Genomic DNA, 27,645 nt, shown 5'->3' with positions numbered 1-27,645 from the left:
AGTAGTAGTAGTAGTAGTATGGTTATTTTTGTTATTACTGTTATTATTATTATTATTATGATTGTAGTTATAACCTGTGGTGATGATGGTGGTGGTGACAATGATGACAATAGTAATTATTGTTGTTGTTATTACTATTGTTATTGTAATTATTCTTATTGATATTGTTATTACTGTTCTAATCACTCTAAGTATTTTTGTCATTACTCTATATATAAAAGCTATTGCTACTATTGTTGTTGTTGCTACTACTACCACTATTAAGATCACCATCAATATTGTTCTTCTTCCCTTATTGATTATTAGTAGTATCTAGAATTATTGTTTATTATTATTAATTGCTGCTACTTTTGTTGCTGTAAATGTTATTGTTGTTTTTAGTAGTATCATTGCTGTTCTTTAACACCTAATATTTGAATCTAAGTGATCATGCAATCATGTCACGATAAATATAACATGTTAACAGTGTTGAATAATGGCATTGTAATGATAATAATACTGCCCCGACAAATTATATACTTATATGTTTACAATCATTATATACTTAAGTTATTATTATTGTTAATATACTATTATTATTGCATTGCTATTACAGTAATTATTACTAATTATACTATTATTATCATTACTATAACTACTACCTCTACATATACAACTTTATGATTACACACTACACCCCAGCAACACTCACTTTGCCCTTACACCACAATTGCTTTAAATCTTTTTTGTGTTTGTTTGTTTTTTCTCTTCTTTTCCCCAGTTGGCCAGCTCCCTCCCCAGGGTCTGGGGCCAGCTGAGTGAGGTGTTACCCCTGCCCAACCCTAACCACAAAAGTCTGACAGAGATAAACTCAATTTAAGGGGGGGGATTTGTTTATTTACTATTATTTATTTATTTCAATGTTAATTTTATTTTTCAGTTGTTGAGTCCAAACCCCCCGATAAGTTCACTTTTGTACATTACCCAACACCAGTTGTTTACAAGCCATCTCCCATTTTTTGCCTCTCAACACACACATTTCCACACACTGTGTGTCACACAGCCGGTGGAATCATATAAAACAATGCGCGCGCGCACACACACACACACACACACACACACACACACACACACACCACTTCAACACCTTCAACATATAATATAAAAATAAACCACTAGTTTCTGCTTGTCTCTGTTTTGTCCTTTGTATTTGTTTATCCTGTCTTCACAGTGTTAACCTTTGTCATGTCTCTCACCTGTTCTATCCCATATTGCATCACTTAAAAAAATGACCTAATAAAGGAGTATCACTTATTTGGTAGAAATAAGGTTGTTCTGCAGGCCCTGATTGACACTGTCACGCCCACTGGGGGTAGCCAAGGGTTTAAAAAAAGGGCTTGGCAATGCACCAGAGATTGTGTGAGTCAAGCCAAGAACAAAGGATCAAAGGATTCTTTGCAAAATGTGCTGATCCATTCAGGTAAACGCATGGATATGTGCAGTTGGGTGGACATGGGGCCCAATAGGTCAGAGGCCCCATAAACTCTGTGGTGGCATAAGATACAGTGCTGCCCAGCATAGGTAGCAGCTGAATTCATACTAGGGAGAAGAGGCGTGCAGAACAAAGTTTGAGCTCACAGTCGGCAACTGAACACCTTGAACACAAATTTCATTTTTGGTTTTGTCTCTGAATAGCTGAATATTCGTACAACGAATGTTCGTAAATTGAGTAATGATGGTACTTTTGTTTGCTTTTTAGCTTTTTCCCATTATCAGTTGTTCTTTTACTAAAGTTAACCACATATTTTTATTATAACAACAAAAATTGTTGACTGTTGAGGAAGAACACATTTTAACCCAAATCACCATCTTTTTCTGGCCGTTATTATAATAACCATGGAAATGAAGGCAGAAGTACTTCTGTGGTTATATGACACGCTTTATACTGAGTCAAAAAACACTGTTAGTTTTTTTTTTGGAGCAAAAGAAAGAAAGAAGGAAAAAAAAAACATTTCATAATGAAACTAAAGGTCACCATTTTAAATTGTCATTTCCGAAAGAAGTTCTGAAATGATTTCATACAAATCAAATACTGCTGACCAACATTAACCACAAGAAATCATTTTTAATCATCCACATGATGATGGTTATTTATCATTTTTGTTTATATTGTTCATGGTAATGCAGGCGGGTAATAGGTAGCATTTGAATTCACTGCTGATATTCATGCATTATCATCTGAGAGTACTGTATGCAGATGATGATTAGTAGGTTGCAATACTATTTCAGGGCTAGTCCGCAAGCTTTCACCTTTTTGTGGAGGTCACTTCCAAACTGACATGATAAGAAAAGGAAACAGGAGGACAAATAGTTTCATTAGCTTTAAAATGCCATGGTGGCATATGAACACACACAAGTGTTAAGGTCACAGCTCATACACCATCACAGCAAATTACTTTTGCAGTCTGAATTGCTAAATTATATTGATCCAGCTGTCTTTTTCAACTTGTAGTGGACCAAAGTAATCGACCCACAGGTTTAGACCAATAATGAACCATGAAGATTCACGAAAAGCTCAAATTTACAGAAAAGAGGATTTTTTTTTTTTTTTTTTTTTTACTAAGCTGCCTGAAAACACAACCAGAGTACACCAAAACACAATCAGACTACTACTGATCAAATTTAAATCGATGAAATTCTCTTTGACAGTGATAGCAGAGCATACAGTATAGTGTCATACTCATACTTTCACATCATTAAACTAGACAACTTGCTCTACAAGGCTGTAAATAAGGGAATAAGGCACATCAGGGTGCTTCCTTTGATGTACAGAATTTGTTAAAGTGAAGTGATGCCATTTGTCAGAGTCCATTCATGTTGAGGGTCCGATTTAATGCAGAGTACAATGACATGAGCCTTATTACTCAGGGGAAGAAACTGTCAGACCCTTCTCCAGGACTGCTGAACTGTCCACAGCTGGGGAGCATAATGATCTTCTGGGTTTTCTGTCTGCGTGTAATAGTCAAACCAGTCCTGTGGAGACAACATCAGTCCTAGTCATCTGCGAAGCTCCTTTGACCGCCTGTTGCACTGCCTTGTTTTCTTGTGTAGGGCAGATACCATACTGCGCACACAGTGCAATGCATTAAATTTGTTGTGTCCTCTCCTTTTTCAATGTAATCATTCATTGCCACTGTGCTCACATGCACCGTTGATGGTCCTCACTAAAGTACATACAATGCTTTTAACAATTCCCCTAAACAAAATATGCAGCTGTAACAGACTGTTTCATCTGACTGTTTGATGGAACGTTCACACATTTAAGCCATCTAAAGGAAATTTATCTCTCTCATTCAGAATTATTTTGCTGGGAGTCAGTCAGAGCTCGCTGGAAATATTTTGTTTATAACAGTAACAGCTGCTTCAATGGAGGTAGAGTTGTGCATGTTTGCATTTAGAGAAACACAAGAAACTTGTGCGACAAAAAATGGACCAGACTCAGTGATCACCTTCCTAGCAACAAACTTTCACACTGCTCTATGTTCCCTACAGATAATATCCAACTAGGCCAGTGAGCGGTGATAGCTATCATGTCTTTGGGGTCATCAGGTGGGAACCTCCTTTCACCAGTGTTTCGTCTAGTTAGGCCCACAACACCTCCAGAAGGCTAGACCGTGAACACTGGCGTCCCAGAGTCACCCCCTAATGCCAGCCATCACCACTCCTCACACAAAGACAACTATCTCAAACAGCACTACTATCACCTACTCTGACCTCTCACCAACTGCACCAGTGAAAGCGGGGTGGGGATACAGACCCTGGTTCGGGTAGGGGGGAGAAATAGAAGAGATGGAGATAAAAGTAGGGATGGGATACAGACCCTGGTTCGGGTAGGGGGCATGAAAGTATAGAGGGTGCAGGAGGTGGAGGCAATACAAGCTGCATTAGTAGATTCAGCAACTAAACTCACCTAAATGGTCCTATACTCAAACAACACTCCAACCCAGGCCAGCTCACCTATACTAACCGCATGGTGTCGAAAAGGCACAAACACAAAGAACTATTTCAAGCAACACCACTGTCAACTACTCTAACCTCTCACCAAATGCACCAGTGAAAGCGTGGTGGGGATACAGACCCTGGTTCAGGTAGGGGGGAGAAATAGAAGAGGTGGAGATAAAAGTAGGGATGGGATACAGACCCTGGTTCGGGTAGGGGGCATGAGAGTATAGAGGGTGCAGGAGGTGGAGGCAGTACAAGCTACACTAGCAGATTCAGCGACTAACCTCATCTAAACAATCCTATATTCAAGTAAAATCAACACACCAACACAGGCCAACTCACCTGGACTAACTGCATGGTGGCAAAGAGGCTCAAACAGGCCACACCCCCACTTAAATACACTTCCCCTTCCTGGATTTCTTCCTCTGCTTCTCCCTAGAGTCTGTCTATCTTAAGAGCCCCAGCTACTATTACCTCTTCTAACCCAAATCCACTGACTGGATCTTACTGCCTCATCTGACATTTCCTTCACTATTTTCCTCAGCATCCTTACCTAAATCTGCATACCTGGGCTTTTTCCTTTCATATGCTTCTTCAACTAAATCCTCCCAAGGCACAGTCAGCTCTATGAAATATACTTTCTTTCTACTCCTAGACCACAAAACTATATCAGGCCTTAGCTTTGTGCAGGCTATTTCCTGGGGAACAACAAGCTTTCCTCCTAAATCTACCTGCATCTCCCAGTCACTAGCATCCTCTAAACTGCCTTGCTTCCTTATTATCTTATTAACTTTCCCTCCTTCCTGCACAAACTGTATTGCAACTCTCTTTGTCTTAGCCCCACCTAAAATTGCCTGCCTCCGTATATCTTCAATGCCTGCAGCTAATCTTTTTAAAACCTGGTTATGTCGCCACGTATATCGGCCTTGTGAGAGACTAACCTTACAACCTGACAAAACATCATATGTTGCCCCTATCAAAAATCTAATCCTACTTTCCTCCATACTCCACAGCTCTTTCCAACTAAGCTTTTTCTTCTCTACACCTTCCCAGTTCAACCACTGTCCCTGCTTAGCCTGAGCCACTGCCCTCGCACCTCTTAATATTTCCTCCTGTCTACGAACCTGCTCCACAACTAGCTTCCTCTTCTCTTTGGGACCTGCTCTACTCCACACCGGTTTGCCTGAGCCAAGCCCCAAGCCTCCCCGGCCTATCTATACATTACCCACAATCTCTGTATGCCTAAGAGCTGCTTCTGCTTCCTGCACTGCCATTCTTAGATTCCATTTTCTCCCCTTGGTTGGGTTTGGAACCACTTTACTAACAACCACGTCTTTACTCCCAGATAACAGGAGCTCTGTCCTAACCTTAGTACATTTAAACTCCTCCACTAGACTAGATACTGGGAGCTGAAGTATGCCTTTCCCATACAATGCCACAGTGCTTAAACATCTCGGAACCCCGAGCCACTTCCTAATGTAAAAGCTTACTAGTCTTTCCATTTTCTCTGCAACAGATATTGGAATCTCATATACTGACAGTGGCCACATCACTCTAGGAAACAATCCAAACTGCAAACACCACGACTTCAACTTTCCTGGAAGTCCTGATTTATCTATTTAATCCATTCCCTCAGCAACATCCTTCCTAAACTGCACTACCTATTCTCTGTCATTCAAATCTGCCTTGTACCACCTACCTAAACTCTTTACTGGTTTTTCCCTAATTATTGGAATTGCTTCTTCATCTATTACAAACTTTCGATCACGTAATTTTCCTCTATTTATTGAAATACTTCTAGACTTACTAGGCTTGATTCTCATACTAGCCCACTTTAAGTTTTTATTAAGTCTCTCAAGTATTCTTTTCATACATGGCACTGTTGTAGTTATCAACGTCATGTCGTCCATATATGCCCTAATTGGTGTAAGGCGCATCCCATCCTGCCGCCTCTCTCCACCTACAACCCACCTAGAGGCTCTAATAATTGCCTCCATTGCCATTGTGAATGCTAATGGAGAAATCGTACACCCTGCCATAATACCTATTTCTAACTTCTGCCAACCTGTTGTAAAGCCTGCCGTACTTAAACATAGTCTGATATCTTGGAAATAGCTTCTTACTAAATTGACAACTACTCCAGGCACTCTAAAATAATCAAACTGGTATTCCTGCCTTCTGTGCTGAAGTATCTATTAAGCTATTCCTTTCTAAATAACTAACTAGTCTCTGTGCAACTACACTAAAGAAAATCTTCCCCTCTACATTCAGGAGAGAGAGAGATCATACGAAACTGACTCAACTCTGAGGATTCCTTCTCCTTAGGAATAAGAACACCTCCTGCCCTACGCCATGCTCTGTGAATAGACTGTTTCTTCCAAACTATTCTTAACTGCCTCCACAAAAACTTTAGGATATCAGGTGCGCTTTTATAGACCCGGTAGGGGACTCCATTTGGCCCTGGGGCCGAAGAAGCCTTTGCACGCCTGACTACCTCCTCTACCTCCTTCCACCTAGGTGGTCTAACATCCATTTCTTGATCTATCTCCCCTAATGGTGGCATGTCAGGTGGAAGTCCTACTACTCTATTCTGCTCAGAATCTGAATATGTATTTCTCAGGTACTCTTCTACTTCTATCTTTGTCGCTTTAAGCTGCCCTCCCTTTTCCTGGTTAAACAATCCTTTAACAAACTTGAACGGGTCCCTGTAAAATGCTGTTCTTACATATTCTTTCTTTTTTCTCTTTTTCCTAAGATTTTCAGCCCTTCTAAGCACAGCTAGCCTACTTCTCAAACCCTCTTGCAACACATTAATTCCCCCTCTCTCTTCCTCTGTAGCTCTCTTCCACTGCTTTCTTAATTGTCTTCTTTCTTTAACTAATTTCTCAATTTCCCTTTGCCATCTAGACTTAGCTACCTGTACTCTTTCAACCCTCTTTCTATCTTGCACCCCAAATCTTTCGACACCGTAAGAGTAAATTATGTCTCCCATTTTTTCTAATCTATCACTTGCGTCTCCTCCTAGTCTACTCAGAATTATTGACAAGTCCCTGTTGACTGTCTCCCATCCCTTGCTACTATTTGCCCGTGGCCATCTAACTCTAGCTTTCTGCTCCATATTTCTCTCTCTAACTGGCCTATTCACCTCAATGTCAGCTGCATCCCTTCTTATAATCTCCTCTTCCACCTCTGTGGCTGTGTTGTTGATTTCCTTCGAACTGTGGTTTTCTACCTGTCGCTGGATTTCATCCTCAGACTTACTTAAGGACTTAAGAAGACACAATTTGACTTACTCAATTGACTTCTTAAAAAGTTCTGATCGATGCGGCCACACTGCCCTTCCTTTCCCACACATCTCATTCTTCCTTGATGCACTCTAAGGCCTCTGACTGATGTTATTTTATTTATTTATTTATGTCCAACCACAAGGACAAACCTGGAGCGTCTTTCCCTCTAATCTACCGTCTTCATTCCCTCCAGCCACACTCGTTATGCCCTTCAAACTATTCTGCCCACTTCTAGTCCTAGAGAATAGGTCCGTGCCCCTATCCTTCACTGAGTCACATATCCAACTCGTAGTCTTATCCGTTCCAGGATCTGTTACCATGTAGTCTGCCTGTGAGTCATCTTCCACCCCTGCTCTCGCTGACCCTTGGGGTATTTTCCTTAAGTGACTTGTAGCTTGTGCTGGTTGTGACAAAGCTGTTACGCCTTGCCACTGCTACCTTGGATTGCTAGTCCACGGCAGCACCTATGGGGTCTTTGCCTCCTGTCAGCTGTCTATCCAAGCTGTCACATGGTCTTTCCCTTGTTGTCAGCTGCCCTATTCACAGCAGTCACTAGCTATGCTAGTTTGGAATTTAGAGAAACACAAGAAACTTGTGCGACAAAAAATGGACCAGACTCAGTGATCACCTTCCTAGCAACAAACTTTCACACTGCTCTATGTTCCCTACAGATAATATCCAACTAGGCCAGTGAGCGGTGATGGCTATCATGTCTTTGGGGTCATCAGGTGGGAACCTCCTTTCACCGGTGTTTCGTCTAGTTAGGCCCACAACACCTCCAGAAGGCTAGACCGTGAACACTGGCGTCCCAGAGTCACCCCCTAATGCCAGCCATCACCACTCCTCCACAATAAGAAGGTTGCAGGTTTTACCCGGGCCTGTGTGGGTTTCCTCTAGTTACTCCAGTTTCCTCCCAGACATGCATGTCTAGGTTAACTGGTGACTCGTGTGAGTGGTTGCTGGTCTCTGTCTATCTCTGTGTGTTGGCCCTGTGATGAACTGGTAAACTGTCCAGGGTGTACCCCACCCTCACCCAGAGTGAGCTGGATAGGCTCCAGCATCCCCTGAAACAGATAAGCAGCAGAAGATGAATGAATAAATAATTGTGTGATCACAAATTATTAGATGAAGTGACTTTTTTTGTCATAATGTAAATAAATGAAACTGCCTTCTGCTGCATGTGATTTCTAACTGAATCTGTCAAAATTTTTTAACCAAAGTTTGTGAAAGATGACTTGAAAGATTTGCATTTCATGTTTCATGTTGAAAGTGACTTTATTTTTTGGAAACTCTTAACAAAGTAACAGAAAAACACAGGAACTTGATTTCTGGGGAATTGTGAAACTTCAAAATATTTCCAAACAGGTTTTTGATGTATGACTTTTTTTCCCTCCTCCTCTCTTTTCCTGGTTACGAGTAGGAAAAAAAATACATCCTTCATATAAAAACTCATGCACCTCTTGGTACCTCTTTAGCCTAATTAGGACCGAAAAATAAAGGTGGGTAAAACAACACAAAGAGAAAGGGATGATATGCTGGATTCAAAGAGTGATTCACTTCAGGCTTTTTTGTTTTTTGGGGTAACAGCAGGGTTCATTTGCAACACCCAAGAGATCTTTCAGATGATTTTCAGGTCTCAGGAGTAGAGGCTCTTAGAGGGAAGTGCTAGGGGCTGGGGAGGTGAGTTTGAGTGGCAGATCTGTAGCTTTGCCATCAAAAACCAATGATTAGAGGAAATTGTGGATACAAATATTGTGCTTCCAACCCTGCCACAAGGGCTCAGTGATTTGGTGTCAATGGATAGATCAGTGATTTGCAGAAAATAAGACTTTGCTGTAATCACAAAGTTTTGCTTAGTTTTTTTTTTTTTTTTTGTTTTTGTTTTTTTTGTGATGAGTGAATTTTCTGCTGCTGCAGAGCGAAACAAACACTTTTTTGCAAACCGTCATCTACATTCAAGCTGCTGTGGTACAACAGCATTTATTAGATTAAGTTAATAATCAGTTGCTCATTGTTAATAGCATTAATTGTTTCACTTTTTTGTTTCATGAGTAAGCCAGACGCACTGACCTATTTGATGGAATTCACAAAAATCAAAGCCTTTGAGCAACTGTTGCCGTTAATTACCATCCCCATCTTTTTATGCTGTCTCCTATTTGCAAATATAATTTTTTCTTCAGTTAGCTGGCTTGCATGTGGCTCACTTGGAGATGTGTAGAAGTTATATGAATCTGAAAATATATTCAGTGAGTTAAAAAAAACTACAACAATTGGTTTGTCAAACATTGCTGGTATTTTTCTATTTTTCTATGATTGTATAATTGTATAATTGTTGTGATGATGATCCTCCCCATTCTGATACACTTTCATACACGCAACCACTCAGGTTATCCTTTGTCATGGACTCATTGAGTTGGACCACAGTGTGTCACACATCATCTTTCTTGTTTTACCACAGTCCTTAGTGAATTGGCAACATATGCTCAATGATTCTTGACACTCAACACTGAATGACCACACACAACCACAAATGAAACAGAAGAAAGATCACCAGTGGTCTTTCTATGCCCCCACTTACTCTACCTCTCAGCTCTCAGATACTTCTTGTTAAATTTCTGAACCCTTTGACCCACATCCAGAGCTCTTACCTAGAGGTTCACTGAGACACAAAGTCAGACCAACAGGGATTTGTGATGGATTTGGCTTGACAGGAGTCAGGAGCTTTGATGAGTTTCAAATAACTTGTCAGGATAGGATTGGGGAAAAAAGAATGAAAAATGACCTAGAAAATTACAAGAAGATAAATGGAGGAAGAAACGTACAAGACCTGCACACACACACACACACATATATATATATCAAATCAAATCAAATCAGATTTATTTGTATAGCGCCAAATCATAACAAAGTTACATCAAGGCACTTTACATATAGAGCAGGTCTAGACCAAACTCTTTATAAATTTATTTAAAGAGACCCAACAGATCCCCCGATGAGCAAGCACTTGGCAACAGTGGCAAGGAAAAACTTCCTTTAAGAGGCAGAAACCTCGAGCAGAACCAGGCTCAGGGGGGGCGGCCATCTGCCTCGACCGGTTGGGTTGAGAGAGAGAGAGAGAGAGAGAGAGAGAGAGAGAGAGACAGGCAGGCAGGCATTGGAGGGGGGGGGGGGTGTAGGCAGGAACATGTTGTTGCATGAAGTTCATGGAGTTGAGCTGTAATACAGAATTCATGCTATATGGGACCAGCAGGTGTTGTGGATACAAATATTGTGCTTCCAACCCTGCCACAAGGGCTCAGTGATTTGGTGTCAATATATGTAATATATGTACATATATATGTGTATGTGTGCTTATGGCATACTCTTGTGTGTAAATACAGCACCATGTTCCAGCTGTGTGAGCCATGTCTTAACATATTTGGAAGACATGTTTGTAAGGATCAGCATTGTTTCATTACTAACTGGGACAGCTGAGGTGTTGTATTTGGGGGAATGTTTATCCTGACTGGAAATATGAGTTGAACTAGTAATTTTTTGATTGAACTTAGATGTCATTACCATATCACTAATCAAAATGTGTTCCTGATCTACATTTAGAGAAGAATCTATGGGTGAGAAATAATAGCATTACCAATGTGCGTGGTTGACAAGGATAATAAATTGGGTTGTGTGATGGTAATTTTTACTTTATATATTTTGTGATTCAGGACTGCTTGAATCTATAGATTCAGAGCTCATTTTGATATAAAAATCAAATTAACAATATCCTACTCATTGTCAGTGAGTCATACTTTTAATCAATGATGTCAGAAATCAGTCATTAATTAAGTGATTTGTCCCAGAGACCTAAGGATGATCATTTTAGAGATTTTCAAATGTGTTACCTTTTCATTAACTGAGGTCTGGTTATTGAAACAACAATTTGAGTAAGACTTTAAATGGATGTTGAATTTTTTACTCTAAAATAAAAAATATTTTAAAAAGAAATTCCCCAACATATGTGGCTGTAAATTTTAAATTAAAATTTTATACAAAAAAAAATATATACAATTTCCATAAATTAGGTTGATTTGCTTGCTATTTTCATGTATTTATACACTTTGTGTCTGCATGTATGGCTGCCTGTTGTCTGTCTGAAACTTCGGATGTGTGTGTGCTACTGCCTGTCTTGGCCATTATACTTTTTTAAAGTTGATTTTTTTAATCTCAATCAGATTTTATCCTGGTTAAATTCATTCATTCATTCATCTATCTTCTACCACTTATCCATTTCCAGGTCACAGGGGATGCTGGAGCAAATCCTAGCTCACATTGGGCGAGTGCGGGGTACACCCTGAACAGTTTGCCAGTTCATCACAGAGCCAACATACAGAGACAGCCACTCACACTCAGACCTATGGACAGTCACCAATTAACCCAAACATGATGTCTTTGGATGGTGGGAGGAAACCAGAGTACCCGGAGGAAACCCACACAGACACAGGAATAACATGCAAACTCCGCACAGAAAGGACCCAGGCCAGGAACCGAACCCGCGACCTTCTTATTATGGGGCAACAGCACTAACCACCCACATAAACATATATAATATACATAAATACATTAATAGAGAGAGATGGCAGTTTTGCAATCAGACCCAATCTGCAACATTTCATGTGTTAATTTTCTGTGCACAGCTTGATATATGAAAGTAGCACAGGTACCCTTACAGTAAAACTTTAACTTCAATATATACATAAAGATAGATAAAAAGCAATTTATGAAACCATCTGTGTAGTTAGTGTGTGTGTGTCTGTGTGTTGATCAGACGTTGTGTCTTACCACTTGCTGGCTCCAAGTTGACAGGTGTCAGAGCAGAGACTATGAAGATGGTTAGAGAAGGAAACATCAGAGCCTCAGTCAGACCCAGACTCTGATTAGGAATCTGTTGACACCAAGAAAAAAAATAGTCAGAGGCAAATAGATGTATAAGAATGATTGATTTAGTAGCTTTGTATACACGGCTTGAGAGCATGCTGCAGTAGCTTTTGAATTTGGTTTTAGTTGGCGTTAGGGTGAGGGTTATCCCTAAAGTTCCGGGTTTATACACTGCTCCATAAGTTGATGGGATTCCTTCCTTGTTTGCAATGTCTGAGACTTTGTCGACAAGAGTCATGATTTTGATGCAGTTCCAAGGTTGAAATACTCAACTACTACTGTAAGCTACTGTATCCTTAGGGATTCAGTAGCTTACAGTAGTAGTAAAATCAGCTTGATTTTTTCACTTGATTTTTGCTGAATGGATTCTTAACATATGTCTGTTCTCATGCAGTATCTAGCGTGAAGAGTGTAGAGGAGCAGCGAGAGGACAGAGCATCTAGAAGACCCTACAGAGGGATAATATTAAACACCATTCCTCAATTGTGGCATAAATCATATATTGCTGATAGAGACTATAAGATTCAGTAAGGGTATGGATACACAGCTGGCCTCCAACAAAATGCCTCCCATATTTTCCAGCCTGTACTGAGTTTGTGTTATGTAGCATATTTGGCTGGTCTACCAATGCATCCAAGACATATTTCCATTTACTTGCTGCTATCACTCCAGAATTTCTAAAATCTCTTATTTTGAACCCTAATTTCAAAAGAATGCATTTGTGCCTGCATTTAATTACACTTACTGGATTTTAAGACAGAACAAATCACCCCCCCTGCATTAATTATTGTAGGATTCACACTCTGGGTTTAGATGCTGATGCACTAGAAATAGCTGTCAGTTAATCTGTTTTCCCAAATTGCTATTCTAAAGAATCTACAGAATTGGTGCCAAATGCCTGGAAATTATTGCTCAGGACATGAAAATGAAAGTGATAAGTTTGTCTCTAGTATTTTTTTCCACATGATTATTTTAGTTCTTTTTAATGTTGTTATTTTTGAATCAGGATTCAAGTCAGGATCAGGAGTCAGGATCTTCAGTGGTGTGTACATATGTTCCTCTGCTGTCACTGTAACTACAGGATAATTTGAAAAAAAAGAAGCTGTAGAAATCTCATTAGACATTGAGTAATAGGATTTGCTATTATTTTATTGTGCATTTTGAATGTGACAGACTGCCCACTCGTTGGGGTGTGACAGTGATAATAGAACACAATAGCAGGTGACAAGGTCATAATGCACTCCTGTTTGCTAGTTTGCAGAGTATCTTTATACAAAGTAGATTTAAAGGATATGTTTTTAAACAAAGCTTTTTTCATGCAATCAGCTCTTACCTAAAGCTAAAGCAAGCTAAAGTTGAAGGCTCAATTCTTTTCCTTGTCTGGAACCAGTACTGCAGGTCTGGATTTACAGAGGTGGAGAACTGAGGAGCTAAAGGGCTCCATCTGGATTCAGAACTATTCATATATATAGGCAAGTGTCATACCTAAAAAGATTGTACGCTGTTCCTCACTTCGCAAATAATAAACCCTGGATCACAAGCGATATCAGGGTAGTCGTCAAACAAAAAAAAAAAAAAATAGGCTTTTAGTGGTGGCAAAGAACAACTCAACAGAGTTGTGTAGAGAGAAATGTATGGCACATCAACATCTGTGAGGCATGGAGAGTAATCAACACCAACCCTGGCTACAAGAAAAGCAAAAGACAGCCAATAATAGGTGATGTTGACTGAGCCAAAGAACTCAAGCAGTTCTTCAACATATTTGACACTGCAGCCATACCAACCCAATGTCTGTACTTCCACTGCTGCTTTTTCTACTCCACCTGTGTACCGCTCCACTGCTGCAGCTACATCCCTTCTGCCATGTGTGCCTCCTCCATCATCTGTGGAGGGTGAGCTTGAAACATCTCTGTGTAGACTCCCAACTGCTGCTCCACCAAACACCTGAACATTTTCTGCAAAAATATAGGTAAAAGCATTTGCTACAAATAGTTATACCTTTGTTCTCAATTTGTCTGACTGGACATTCAAAAAAAAAGAAAAAAGAAAAAAAATGAACTGACTATTGATCAGTACCAGTGATACTTTTTGTAGTCATGACTTACTCTCTCACAACATGACTTTTTCTTGTTTCTGCAACCGCTGTAATGTTCCTTCAGTGTAAGTGTGTGTTTAATTTTAGTCTGGTGTTGTGGCTTCATTTCAGATAAGCATCCTTATGCAGGAATACAACCTGAGCAGAGGATGGAGTTATTTTTTCCCCTGACATTTACAGCTCCACAGTATGTAAAGTCACAAGTTGTGCACTGGATCTGTGCTAATAATCCATCAAATTTAGGTTTTTCCAAAGTCCAAAGCAATCTGCGTTTTTTTTTTTTTTTTTTTTTTTTTTTTTTTTGTGTTCACACTAAATGTGGCTGAAAGCAGCTGAGATTGAAGCCAGAAAAACCGCTCCTTTACCGAAACCAGACCAGCTCATGTCGTTAGAAATGAGCCAATGTCAAGACTAAGTCTACACTACGCCATTTGATGTCCAATGAGATGGGTTCACTGTTCAGTGCTTTTGCAGCAAAAATATATATCAAATTAAAATGTGGCAGAGAAAGGGTGCTCAGGTAGGACTCACCTGTGTAACTTCTGGTCTTCTCCAAACTGTCTGAAATACTGTTAATGGCATGTGGAGATTCTTATCTTCAGTCGTCAGGTGTTTCTCTCCTTCTATAGATGTCTGCACTTTTCCACGTCGATTTCCAGATTTCCACACTGATAATGGAAGTAAATTTGCATGGTTGAGCCAGCAGGCTTGCACGATATGGAACGATGTGTTTCTTCTTTAGCTAGTTGCATTTCCTTTTATGGGGTCTGTTCGGATAAAGCTTATTTTTAGAGGCTTTCTTTGTACAAGTTAATGTTCACAGGAGTCACTTTACTATATAGACTGCTACTTTTCCTTGCACCAATGAGATGATAAATGAATGGATAAGGAAAAGCAGTTCTATAGTTCGATACTTCATGTGTCCCTGTTCCATTTTTATTGTATTCATATGGAAAAACTAAGCAAGGTTTCATGATATTTAAATCACAGCAGGTCTACGTTGGGTAGCGTGACAAGACATTTTTTCAAATCAAATAGCCCAAGGGGTATTTGACCAGCCTGCATTTCTGCATCACAGTGCTGTACATGGTCCTAATATCTACAATGACTCTTCCTCCTCTCTAATGGAATATGTCAGCATATTTGTATGTATATCCTCTTTATGTACGCTGTACCTGTCCATAACAACCATTTACAATAATCTTGCACATTATTATTAATTATAACTTGATTAATGTTTGCACATTATTTAAATGCTCTCAGAATATAAAAGCCACACTCATCCATTCTCAGAAGTGTTTTTAAGACTATCTGCTTATGAGATCCTGAATTCACAATTGTGTATTCTGCATTTAATCTCATTTCCCTGCCTGCATTGTTCTAACACAATGCTGCACTTAAGAGAAGTGCTTTCCAATGCAAGTAATACTGTAGGCATTGAAATAAACAGGATGGCTTTGTTCCTCTGTTGGTGATTGACCAAGTTGTGTGATTTGCTGAATTATTCTCATCTCACAAATCACATTTTTATTAGCTGACTTTCACAAAAGGGGAATATAAAAGGCCAACTCTGCCAGGTGAGTGATACCCTGAATGTGTGCAGGCAGTCTTTTTTTTAGTAATGTCTCCCAACTTTGCTTCAGGGGAATTTACTCCCTCCCAAGAAACCAGACAGTCTTTTGGCAAAGGAATGAAAATTATTCCACAGCTCTTATAATGGGCCGTTTGCATGAAGTCACTGGAGTGTCCTGACGCCTACGATCTGGGGAAATCTCTGCAAAACACAGTTGGTAATGATGAATTTAAATGCAAATGGCAACTTGACGGGGGAAACAAATTACACCCATCACTTGGCTAAATTGCTTCAAATTGAAGACGAGTCCTCAAACCTGAGCATATTGCGCCAGTGGTTTATGAAAAAATAGAATATGGAAAACAAGGTAATAGCTAATTTCACCTCCTCCAGTTACCATGGCTGAGGGAAATAAATGGAAGGCACTGTTTTTGATCTGTGATTACAGATCATACATACAAATTTGAATTGCTGCTCCAGCTGTTGTAATGTGAGAACCGATGTCCATTGCTCGTGTACCAGGATTGGGGATCTTGCATTCACGTCGTCATCTTTTGTAAGAGTGAACTACAGGAAAAGCATACACAAGCTTGTGTAAGGAATATACCCTTACACAAGATGGTGGATGGATGATTATTCCCCCTTCTTAGTCTTAGTCTTAGTCACAGGGAAATGATGGCCAATGTTTGACACATTTTTTCTGCCTTTGTGCAAATTAAGTGGTTGTTGCAAAGCAGAATTGATGAAATATCTTGGCTTTCATAGATTGACTGTGTGACATGTTGTTGACCTTTCTAAATCCGACTCCAGCTGTTAGCCATTTACACCCTGCATACCTTCAACACCAACTAAATGAGCGATTCATTGAGAAGAGCTAACATGGGAGGGGAATATTGTCTCTTCTTTCCCATTAAGCCACAGGGGATAAAAGAACACATACCCATCCCCTTGCTTCTCCTCTCCCTTCATGTTATCATCAAAACAGGGAATGCAGCAAGATTTAGATATCAGTGTTGGTGTCAGGTGCAGAATACAGATTAGCAGTGGGGAGAACTGATGCCAAGGCTATTTAACATACCTAATTGACCTCTAGCTCAAAAACCCCTGGCTGTGACTAACCCCACCCTTTTACCCTGCTGCCACAGAGAAGCACTTGCTATATTATTTTATTACTCAGTGCTTTCTGACATTTAGTGACGAGTGAGTTTAATTAGTGTTCAAGCCATCAGTATGTTTGTCTGCTGCATGCACTGCAACAAAATGAAACCCTTTTGAGCCTCTGGTTTGTTTTGTCCCCTCCACCATTACCTCCCTGCTGTCAAGTACGAAAAAAAAAAAAAAAAACAACAAAAAAAATAAACTCACCAAACCTTGAATTGAAGAGCAGTTCCAGTCACTTAATCTTCGGTTTTTCCAAACTATGATTTTTCAAAGAATAACTTAAAAGGAAGTTTGAATCACAAAAGATTTGACAGTCTAATTTGAAACGTAAGCAGAAACCCAGCTCTTATTAATATTTTCAAACACATACCTATTGTTTAATATTGACATTTAAATTCAAATTCAACAACTGGAGTGAGTTGGTTTAAGCTTAACAAATAGATTAACAACAGAGCAGAGTTTCATCAGAATTATCAGCAATAGTATTGCGCCTCAAAAATAGCCCTGTACTGCAGGGATATCCCAGGAGGCCTCTAAAAATATGCCATAATTAAGTGCTCACCTAATTCTAATGGGATTATTGTTGTATAAATACCCCAAGATATATTTTGAGTCGAAAGCAGGAGAAGGAGAGGAGCTGTACCAGATATCTCATGAAGAAATGAGACACAGATGTCCCTCATCTTGACTATTATGTCATATAATTATACAAGTTAAAGCAGAATTACTTTAAACCTGTCACCACCCACAAACACCTACATTACTGGAGCTTCAATTGTAGGTATCTTATTGATCAATACAGATATAAATCATTCGGTTCCTTGGTATTATGAAGCATTATGAGCAAAGCTACTTTGTTTTCAATTACAGATGAATAGTAACTAATTTCTTGTTCTCTTGATTCGTTTCAGTTATTAAAAATATGAGTCATTGGGCAATCTGGTAGCTGAATGGTTTGAGGATGTACCATACTAGTATCCTGACTGCTGGGTCAAAAAAAACAAACAATCTCCCTTTCCATGCATGATCTACAAATTCTATGCTTAAAGGTCCATACACTCTAAAAGGTAAACATCCATGCGATCTTTGATCATAAAGCACTTCTACATTGTTACAGTGAAAGTATCAAAAGGTCTCAGTCCACAGAAATATGTTCAGGGTCTGTATTCAGAAAACTGAACCTGAATACCAGCAGCCAGGACTTCAGGAACCTTTTGATGTCGTAACAAAGTAGCCACACTCCAAGCGCTGCCCATAAGGACCCACCATCGTAGGAGAGTTTACTTCAAATTTATGTGGGTTCTCTGTCATTCAGGTCAGTTGTCTGAGAAAGTTGAATCGAGGGCAACTTCACTGGATTTTTGAAGAGACAAGTGATGTTTCATCTCTCATTGAACATGCTTTGGAAACACCCTCAAAATTTATTTATATAGCACCAAATCATAACAAAGTTCCATCAAGGCACTTTACCCATAGAGCAAGTATAGGCCAAACTCTGTATGGAGTTATTAAAGAGACCCAACATATCTCTCCAGGAGCAAGCAGTAGGCAACAGTGGCAAGATAAAACTTCTTTTAAGAGGTGGAAACCTCGAGCGGAACCAGACTCAGGGAGGGTGGCCATCTGCCTTGACTTGTTGGGTTGAGAGAGACAGCTGGGGGGCTGTAGAAGTGGAAGTAGTGAGAGTGAGCATGGAGAAGTGGAGAGATGGGGGGGTCCTCAGTAGAGGGACGAGAAAGAACAGGAGATAAGATGCCATAGAAAATGCAAGCAAAACATACTGAAATCATACAGTCACTGCAACCTGGTAACACTAAATGTGCAATAGTATATTAGCATTTGTGGGGAATGGGGTTTTTGGCAGAAGAGTTAACAATGGGAAATGAGTAGGGTATAAGGATGGAGTGGAAATGATTCAGCACATGGTGAAGGGGGACAGGAAGAGAGATGGCAGGAGGGACAAAACACAGGCTACCGTAAGAAGCAAAATTAATGACGTGGTGTACGTGCATGGGGGCAAGAGAGAAAGAGCCACAGAGAAAGAGAGACGTGCTTTGTGGAACCCCCAGGAGTCTCGGCCTATAGCAGCATTACTAAAAACAAATAAAAGGTTAACTTGTACTTTTAACTGTAGGCTGTCATTAAGGAAGGTTTAAAGCCTGATCAGAATCCATCCCCCGGACCAATACTGGGAGTTGGTTCCATAAAAGGGATACCTGGTAGCTGGAAGATCTGCCTCCCAATTTACCCTTGGAGACTTTAGATACAACAAGTAAGCCTCCATGCAGAGAGTGACAAGTAACTATGAATTCTGAGGTATGATGGAGATGGTCATTGGGAGATCCGTTTGCTAGCAGAAAGATTTTGAATTCTATCTACAACCAGTGGAGAGAAACTAGCAGAGGAGGAATGGGATCTTTCTCTACTTCCTGCTAATGTTCATATAGCAGCCATTTGAATCAACTGAAACGTTTCAGTCTTTGAATATTATGGTCAATGATGTCAAAACCAGCACTAATATCTTACAGGACAAATATGGATGAAGCAGCTCATGTAGGACCCAAATACAGCACAATGGCAAGAGATAATTTGTAATGGTCTTTATTGAGTAACTCACAGCAAGCAATACGGCAGATGAGGAGGAGTGAATGAGTCTGGGGTTCTGGGGGAGAGTCTGTGGCAGGGAGCATGGTTCGGGGAAGCAGAATCGGGGCCAGAGAACAGCACAGCCAAGCGTGAAGTGCCAGGGACTCACAGCAATGATAACACTCAGGATAGCAGGCGAGCGGATACCAACAAGAATGCTGAGCAGATCTGGAGGCAGGTAAGCAGGGGCAGCGGAACAGCTCACCGGGGATAATCACCGAACAGCCAGGGCAACAGGCAGACAGACACCAGAGACGCGCAGGCAGAACTCGTGGTCGGCTGAGGTGACTACTGGGGCTGAGACAGATGAGCAGGTCAAAAACAGGTAGAGTTGGCACAAGAAGCTCAGTCCAGACAAAGGTGCTGGAAGGACTTGCATGACATGAAGAACAATCTGGCAGAGTGTCTGGAGGTGGGTGCTTATATCCAGGGTTGATTACTGATGAGGAGCAGGTGTGTTTAGAGTAATTTAGAGTCATCAATTAGCCTAAACATGCATGTCTTTGGACGGTGGGAGGAAACCGGAGTACCTGGAGGAAATCCATGCAGACATGGGGAGAACACATAAACTCAGCACAGAAAAGCCCCAGGCCCAGGAACCGAACCCAAGACCCTCTTGTTTTGGGGCATCAATCCTAACCTCGATGCTGCCATGCTGCCCAGATGCAAGACAATACCTTTACCTTGACAAGGTATCAACACACATCACAAGGATAAGCTTGACACAAAATAAAGTATCAACATAAGCCAGGACTAAACTAAACAAGGAAAAGGACATGGATTTAGATGTGAAATGGCACAGGACAAAGGGAGACACAGACTATGGCGCCGTTTACACGTACGTGGTTATTTTTAAAGAGAAATTTCCCCTCGTTTGTGCGATTCGTTTAGACACAAAGGAACAGAATGGTGGTTTTGCAAAACTATTCTGAAAATAGCCAGCCACGTGTAAATGTAGCCTATATACAGACAAGGTAATGGAGAACGGGTACACAATCAGGCTGGTACAAGAGGAAGCGAAAACAAACTGAAACACAAGGAGAGAAGGAATTTCAAAATAAAACAGCAAACGATGAGACATAAGATAACACCCTGTTCTATGTTCACAGGTGTACATGCCTCACCAACAATGGTTACCATAATAACATTGCATGGTTTAGGCTCAAGGATTGTGTGAGCTTACCCACAGTCCAATCTTCCTATTATTGGCTTGTGAAATTGGCAACTGTTGAAATGATCAGCTGTTGGATTTATTCAAAACAGGTCCTGGACAGTTGACTCCCTGGACTATTGGGGCTGGCCTTTTGAAGGAGGTGTTTCTTTTGGTGATTAATGCAACTTACTCTCTTTGACCTCAGCCATGGCAATGGTTATGCTAACAGCATTAATATCCTCCTTTTAAGGCCACTTAGCAGCTGCTTGGTTTGTGCTCCAGGGACTCTTTACTTTGACTAAGGTGAGGAGGTGTTATGGAGGCCTTAATGCCTGCATTACAAACGCGGTGTGCTCCAGGTTTTAACTGGCAGCTAGGAGCCCATAAGATCAGGAGCTGCAGTGTACCATCGAGTCCATACTCTGACACATACCTGCTACCCTGGTGGTATGCCCTGTTCCTTATCAATTAAACTGAATACATGATGGACTTGGAATGGACAATTTAATGTTACAAATGTTTTCAAGAATCAGAGCAGGAAATAGTTGTATTTAGACCCTGCAAATGTGCTCCCCCATCACTGGCACAGCCTCAGAAAAGACAGTAAATGGTTTACAGTCACTGCACAGCGCCTTGTCTCAGCCACAGATTGCTTTCTATTTCTTTAACAGTGCCACTTTCTTCTATATCTCGATTGACAAAGTGTCAAAAATCTGATATACCACACATGCAGGCACACATTTTGGATGCTGACTTGCATCAGTCATCTAGCAGATCAGTCAGCTGTAGTTCAAGTGTGGAGGAGTAGAGTGGGGATAAGAAGTTGCGAGGGCTGGCAGCATGTCTGGCGATTAGCCTGGCATTGGTTAGCACTGTGCCATCAGAGGCTTTTCTCCTGTGCCAAAGCTAGTGTCACCCAAATGACAGAGCCAAGGGAGATGCAGATAGCAGTGACTGGGAGACAGAAACCTGCTGAGCAATGCACCAACAGGAAAACAGAGGGCATGACAGTGCTCTGTCATGGACGGGATAGGCTCAAGTGTCGTTCAGCTGAATATGAACTGACAGGTGTGTGTGTGTGTGTGTGTGTGTGCCTGTGTGGGTGGACCATTACAGGACTTTCTGCAAAGGTGTACTCTGCCTGTTACTGTCAAGGCTGATTCTATCACTATCGACACATGAAAGACGACCTTGCTCAGAGCAGGCTGGGAGAAAATAACAATTGCAATAATCAGATCACTGAACACACGCACGCACACAAACAATACATATAACACACATGCATCGTCTGCTTAATTTTTTTTTTACTTTTTGGTGTTTGTTCAAGAAATAATCTTAACCTAAAGCAAACAACAAGCCCCCCCCCTCTCCTCCCCTTCACTCTTTTGTCCTCCAGGGATATAATCTCAAGGTCTGATCCTCAGAAGTCAGTACTGATTGCACAGACACCTTTGTGCTGCTGGTGTTTCCTACTCTGTTGTGTACAGAACAAAAAAGAAGTGTGGTGTTGAATGATGAGTGGACAGAGGAGTTGCTAGTGCTTGTGTACATGTGGTCTGTTAATGAGGGCACAAACACGGAGAAAAGTACAATACTCTTGGAGAAATTACCAATTTAACAGATAGACTTCCTACTCTGTTGTGAGTTACTCTTTCTGCACAATTTCATCCACTGACATTCATTTATTACCAATGAATGAATGAATGAGCATGTTGTGTGTGCCAACATCTGTTTGTGTGCATTTCCTCACTTTTACCTCCTCGTAGGTGGCACCAATTGACCAGTGTAGAGCCAGTCTGACACTCGGATACCCCTCGGAGAAGTCATGTGAAAGAGTGATTTACAGCTAGGTCCCTTAGCAAACATCAGCTGGTAAGATGCTTGTTTAGTGGATACATGTTTCTGCGACAGAGGTTTTCGTAGGTTTACTGAGTTAGTTTAAATGTACCTATGGGCAACTTTGGTTTAGTGTAAAAAGTTTTAAACATACATTTTAACACACACATACACTTATTTGCACAAAAATGTAATAAGGAAATTGATTAAACTTTAGTTCTATGACAGTGCAGCTGTGCTATGTGTTATTCAAGTATAGCAATGGTTGTAACACAGTTGAATTCCTTTTTCTGCCAAATTACTGACAAATGTGTCCTCCTCACTTACAAATAAAATCAGATATTTTATGCTGAGATATACCTTCAGACTTTTAATCAATACTTCCTGTGAGCTTTGGCACACTAACAACCTTACCTTTTTCAACTTCCCTCTGCTGCTCTTCATTTGTATGAATGTGCAGGAACCACTGCAGGCCACCTACTGATAACCTGTCAAACAACCCAGCAGCCCCAACTATCAGCTCTCCCAGGGGCTCTGCTCCTCTGCTCATGGAGACCAACTCTTGCTCTGCCAGAGGATAGGGTGTGTCAAAACACCCATTATCTTCTAATAGAAAAACACAGCGCACTACAGAAACCCCTTTAAAAACAAAGTTTGAATTGAGTGTTCAAAGGGAAACAAACAACAACAATTTATCTGTGGCAAAGCGCTTTAGAATCTTGTCTAGTATACGATGCTTAAATGTTTGTCATTTGTATATATTCTGACAAGAATTTTTTTCTTCTCTTAATTTACACAAACAGGAAGCCATTCAAATAAAAATTCAAAAATCATAAAAAAAAGATATTACACCAATATTACAGCTAATTGTCAATCTCATAAGACACTTATATAAAATGCAGTCTATGTGACATGAGTCTTTTCTGGAACTATAATTATGTTTTGCCACAGAAGGATTTGTGTGTGTTATAAGGGACAAAAGTTGTAGAGTTAAAAGGATCATTTACAAAGTTTTTAACTAGTGAAAACAGTAAAAGGAATGAACATGTAACACAACACGACTCTTTTGGCTACTTTTGTGCTTGGTGATGGAAAGAAAGGTAGATGAAAGAGTGTAGTAGGCAAGACTTCAAATTCAAGAAGAAATATGCATATGTTATTGGTTTAATTGTTAATGCTCCATCATGTTTTGGAACCTTTGCATTTTGACATGATAAGTTACTGTGCAATGATCTTAAAAGTATTTACCCCAAACCAAGGTCAAAACCCAGAAATATTTACTTTTTAAACCCAGTGTCCCAAATGCCAATGGAGTCTCACACATAGGCACACACACACACACACACACACACACACACACACACACACACACACAAACACACACACAAAAAGCAACCACACATCTTAATGTGAGCTATATGATTTTTTTAAAAGCCATGAATGATAACATCAAAATCAAGGCTCGTTATAGCTTGTGAAAGGTGTGTAGTCATCAATGTTACTGTACAGACAGAAATGTCTGTTTAACTGAAATGTATTTCAAACAGCTGTCACTGTAAAGGCACCACCACCCCGATTCTCTCACCTCCAATCCTTACCACGGTACAACCTAATTCAATCCCATTCAGGCATGTGGAGTAAAAGACCATTTAATACATCCATTGCACCGCATAATTTGCAGATATCCTTATAGCATTGAAAATTGATCAGACCTTTCTAAAAAAATAAAAAAAAAAATATAAAAAAAACATTCTTGAACAAAGTATTAAAGCAATTTTTTTTAACCTCTACAGGAGACTGTCCCTCATTAAAAATCCTGTACTCTCCACCCACGTATTTTTCATATGCTCACCATATGCACTATATGCTTAAGCTGGCATATAGTATATCCTTGAAAATAACATTCATAACTCTAATAATGGTGGCGATTCATAAGTGAACCAAGAATGAAGTGGTCTTTCATATCTGTTAACATTGGACACAAACCTGAGAATCTAGGTCATTTAACTAATTCAAAGCATTCTTAATAACCCTGATTAATGGCCACACTTCTGCCAGTAGACAATTTTTCTAATTTTCTTAAATCATGTGATTTCAGGAATCGTCGATTTTAAGAGGTTTAGTGAATTCAATGCTGTTTTTTGTTCTTGTTTTTTTTTTTTTTCAGAAGTTGGTTATTTTTAGCATTCTGCTGTGCATCCTCACTGACTTCTCATCCTCAGCATTCAACAAGTGTTACTGCGCCTCAGTGGGCTCAGCTTGATCCCATCTCTAAAGCTTTGTGCTCCGTCTGACCTGCTATAAGTCATCCATTCCATCAACCACATCATTGCTCTCTCTTGGTCAAAATAATACAATACAGTAAGAAGATGGCAGAAGTGATGCAGAGACTTGAGATCTTTTAGGACCAAGATAAACGTCAAATTTTAATACAGTGATTTTCTGCCTCTGAGGTTCATTCATTCATTCATCTTCTACTGCTTATCCATTTCCAGGTTCCAGGGGATGCTCAAGCCAATTCCATGTTACATTGGGCCAGGACAGAGTACACTCTGGATGGGTCATCATAGAGATAGACAGAGACAGAGACAAATCACTCACACTCGAACTCAGACCTACGGACAATTTAGAGTCACCAATTAACCCAAACATTATGTCTTTGGACGGTGGGAGGAAACCAGATTACCTGGAGGAAACCCATGCAGACACAGGGAGAACATGCAAACTCCCCACAGAAAGGCCCCAGGCCCAGGAATCAAACCCACAAACTTCTTGCTGTGAGGCAGCATTTCTAACCACTGTGCCACTGTGCTGCCACCTCTAATGCTCTCTATGTCAAAAAAAAATTCTGAAGATGAGGTTGGATTACAATCTACCAGGCAGTTTTCACTTTGTGCTAAATTTATCCACAGATGGGGATGCTTGGGGTGAAAATCTGACAGGAAGATGTGCCTCGTATATGTAACAATAGGATCAGCTTTGTACTCATAACTTAAGGTGATGACCCTTCCTCCGCTGCCACATACACATTTTGCAGCAGCTTGGGCCATTAAAAAACAATATTGTCGATGAACACAGAGACATAAAATGACTAAAACAAACCCAATTAATGAAAAGCAGGGTTGATAAAGCTGCTGCGCACATTGTTTTTAGCCATTTGTCTTCCCTGGTATCAGCTGAACTTTTCTGTTATTTTTAATGACACAACATGCTATATTTATAAAACATAATTTCCACACACCACAAATGAGCAGCTGCCGTTTTCACTTCTCTGTCTAATGGTGTCTCTCTATATACAATATGCTGTTAATTTGTCGCTAGCCGTTAGCAGCTTTTGTCTTTTCTGAAGGTGCATACGTCATCAAGCTGAATGACAACAAATTTCTTCTGATGGTTATCTATACAAAAAAAATAAAAAAAAGAAAAAGAAAAAACTCCAAAATGGCTCATTACACAAGTCAAAAGTAATTAGTAACTTGTGCAAAACTACGGGAGTTCATATTTCAAATATAAGGCAAACTATGTTTCTGTGGCAGACATTGTGTCCCCTCAGGCCTATTACTCTTTTTTTGATTTGAATCCAAAAGACACCTTCATAAAATAATTCTCTCAATCAAGATACATTGGTGAGAACTGCTTTAGATTGTTATTAAAAAAACTGTTTTGAAGTTGCATCAATCCATCCATCCTATATTTAGTAAAAAAAAGTGCAATAGCTCTTAATTTGGATTTTTCATAAATAAAACAAACTATTATATTACATATTACTAGTAGTCAAACTTGGGCAGTATGATGGCATAGTGGTTCGTGCTACCTTTCTGTGTGGAGTTCTCTGAGAACAAGTTCTGTGTTCTCCCCATATCTGAGTGGGTTTCCTCCCACTGTCCAAAGACATGCATGTCTAAGTTAGCAGGTGACTAAAATTTCTTTGTTTGTCTTTGTGTGTTGGCCCTGTGATGGACTGGCGACCTGTCCAGGGTGTTGTGTCTAGGATTGTATATTTTTGGCTCTTATCAAGTCTCAATTTAGAAGGGATGTTCTTTACTGTGGATTGACTTAAGAAAAATTACTGAAGGATAGAGTGTAACAATGGCTTAATTTAAGAGGGTTTTTTTATAATTAAAAAGGGGTAAATCAAAAGGTGGTCATTATATACAGGTGCAGATCAAAGCATAAACTAGGTGAAACAGGTGAGCTTGGATGTGTAAATTGCGTAGTATAATTTGATAAGGAGAGCTTTTAAAACAAAAATTTGGGTTAGCATTGTGTAATAGCCCTGCCTCGCACCACACAGAACAGCCAGCTGGGGGAACAGATAAATGCAACCTTACTTTGGATGTAGCTGGCCCCGAAAAGGGCAGAGGATATGTCCAGCGAGAGCGGCCGTGTCAAGGTCTTTCGTCGTGGCCTCCTAAACTAGACTGGTCCTTGCCTCACGTGGCTGCCGTGGCTGATTTCTGCTGATTTGTGGCACAGACTGCACTTTTGGGAAAGCAGGGTCGTTCGATGCCAGGTTCAGATAAAGGGTCCAGGATGGCACTAGGAAATCTCGGTTGGAGGCATTTGCTCAAAGGTGTCATTAGCGTTTGAATTTGTGTGTTTAGAAGAAAAACACAAATGGCTGACTCCATTCTAAAGCACTTAAATGTGGTCAGTATGACCAGAAAAGCTCCACATAAATACTCTTTACACTGTAGTTCAACTTCCATCTAGAGACATTGAGACCTAAGAGATGATGTGAAAGAAATTATTGCTCCCAAAACAGGTTGTCATGTCATGATCACACAGAGAAATTGAAATGGTATTCATGTGGTACCAATATTGAACAAGGTAATGTGTCATTATGAGCAACAACCCTCCAGGTATTCGCAACATTTATTGGAGCTGGAGAAGCGGGAAGCAAAAACACTTACAGTCTCCAGCCAACACCATCAGTCTTCTTTAACAAAGTATATTAGTCACATTGGACAATCCATCATCACATCCCTCCTCTGCT

This window comes from Echeneis naucrates, chromosome 14, assembly GCF_900963305.1.
Source record: "Echeneis naucrates chromosome 14, fEcheNa1.1, whole genome shotgun sequence".
NCBI lineage: Eukaryota > Metazoa > Chordata > Actinopteri > Carangiformes > Echeneidae > Echeneis > Echeneis naucrates.
Note: the sequence above shows the minus strand (reverse complement) of the source record.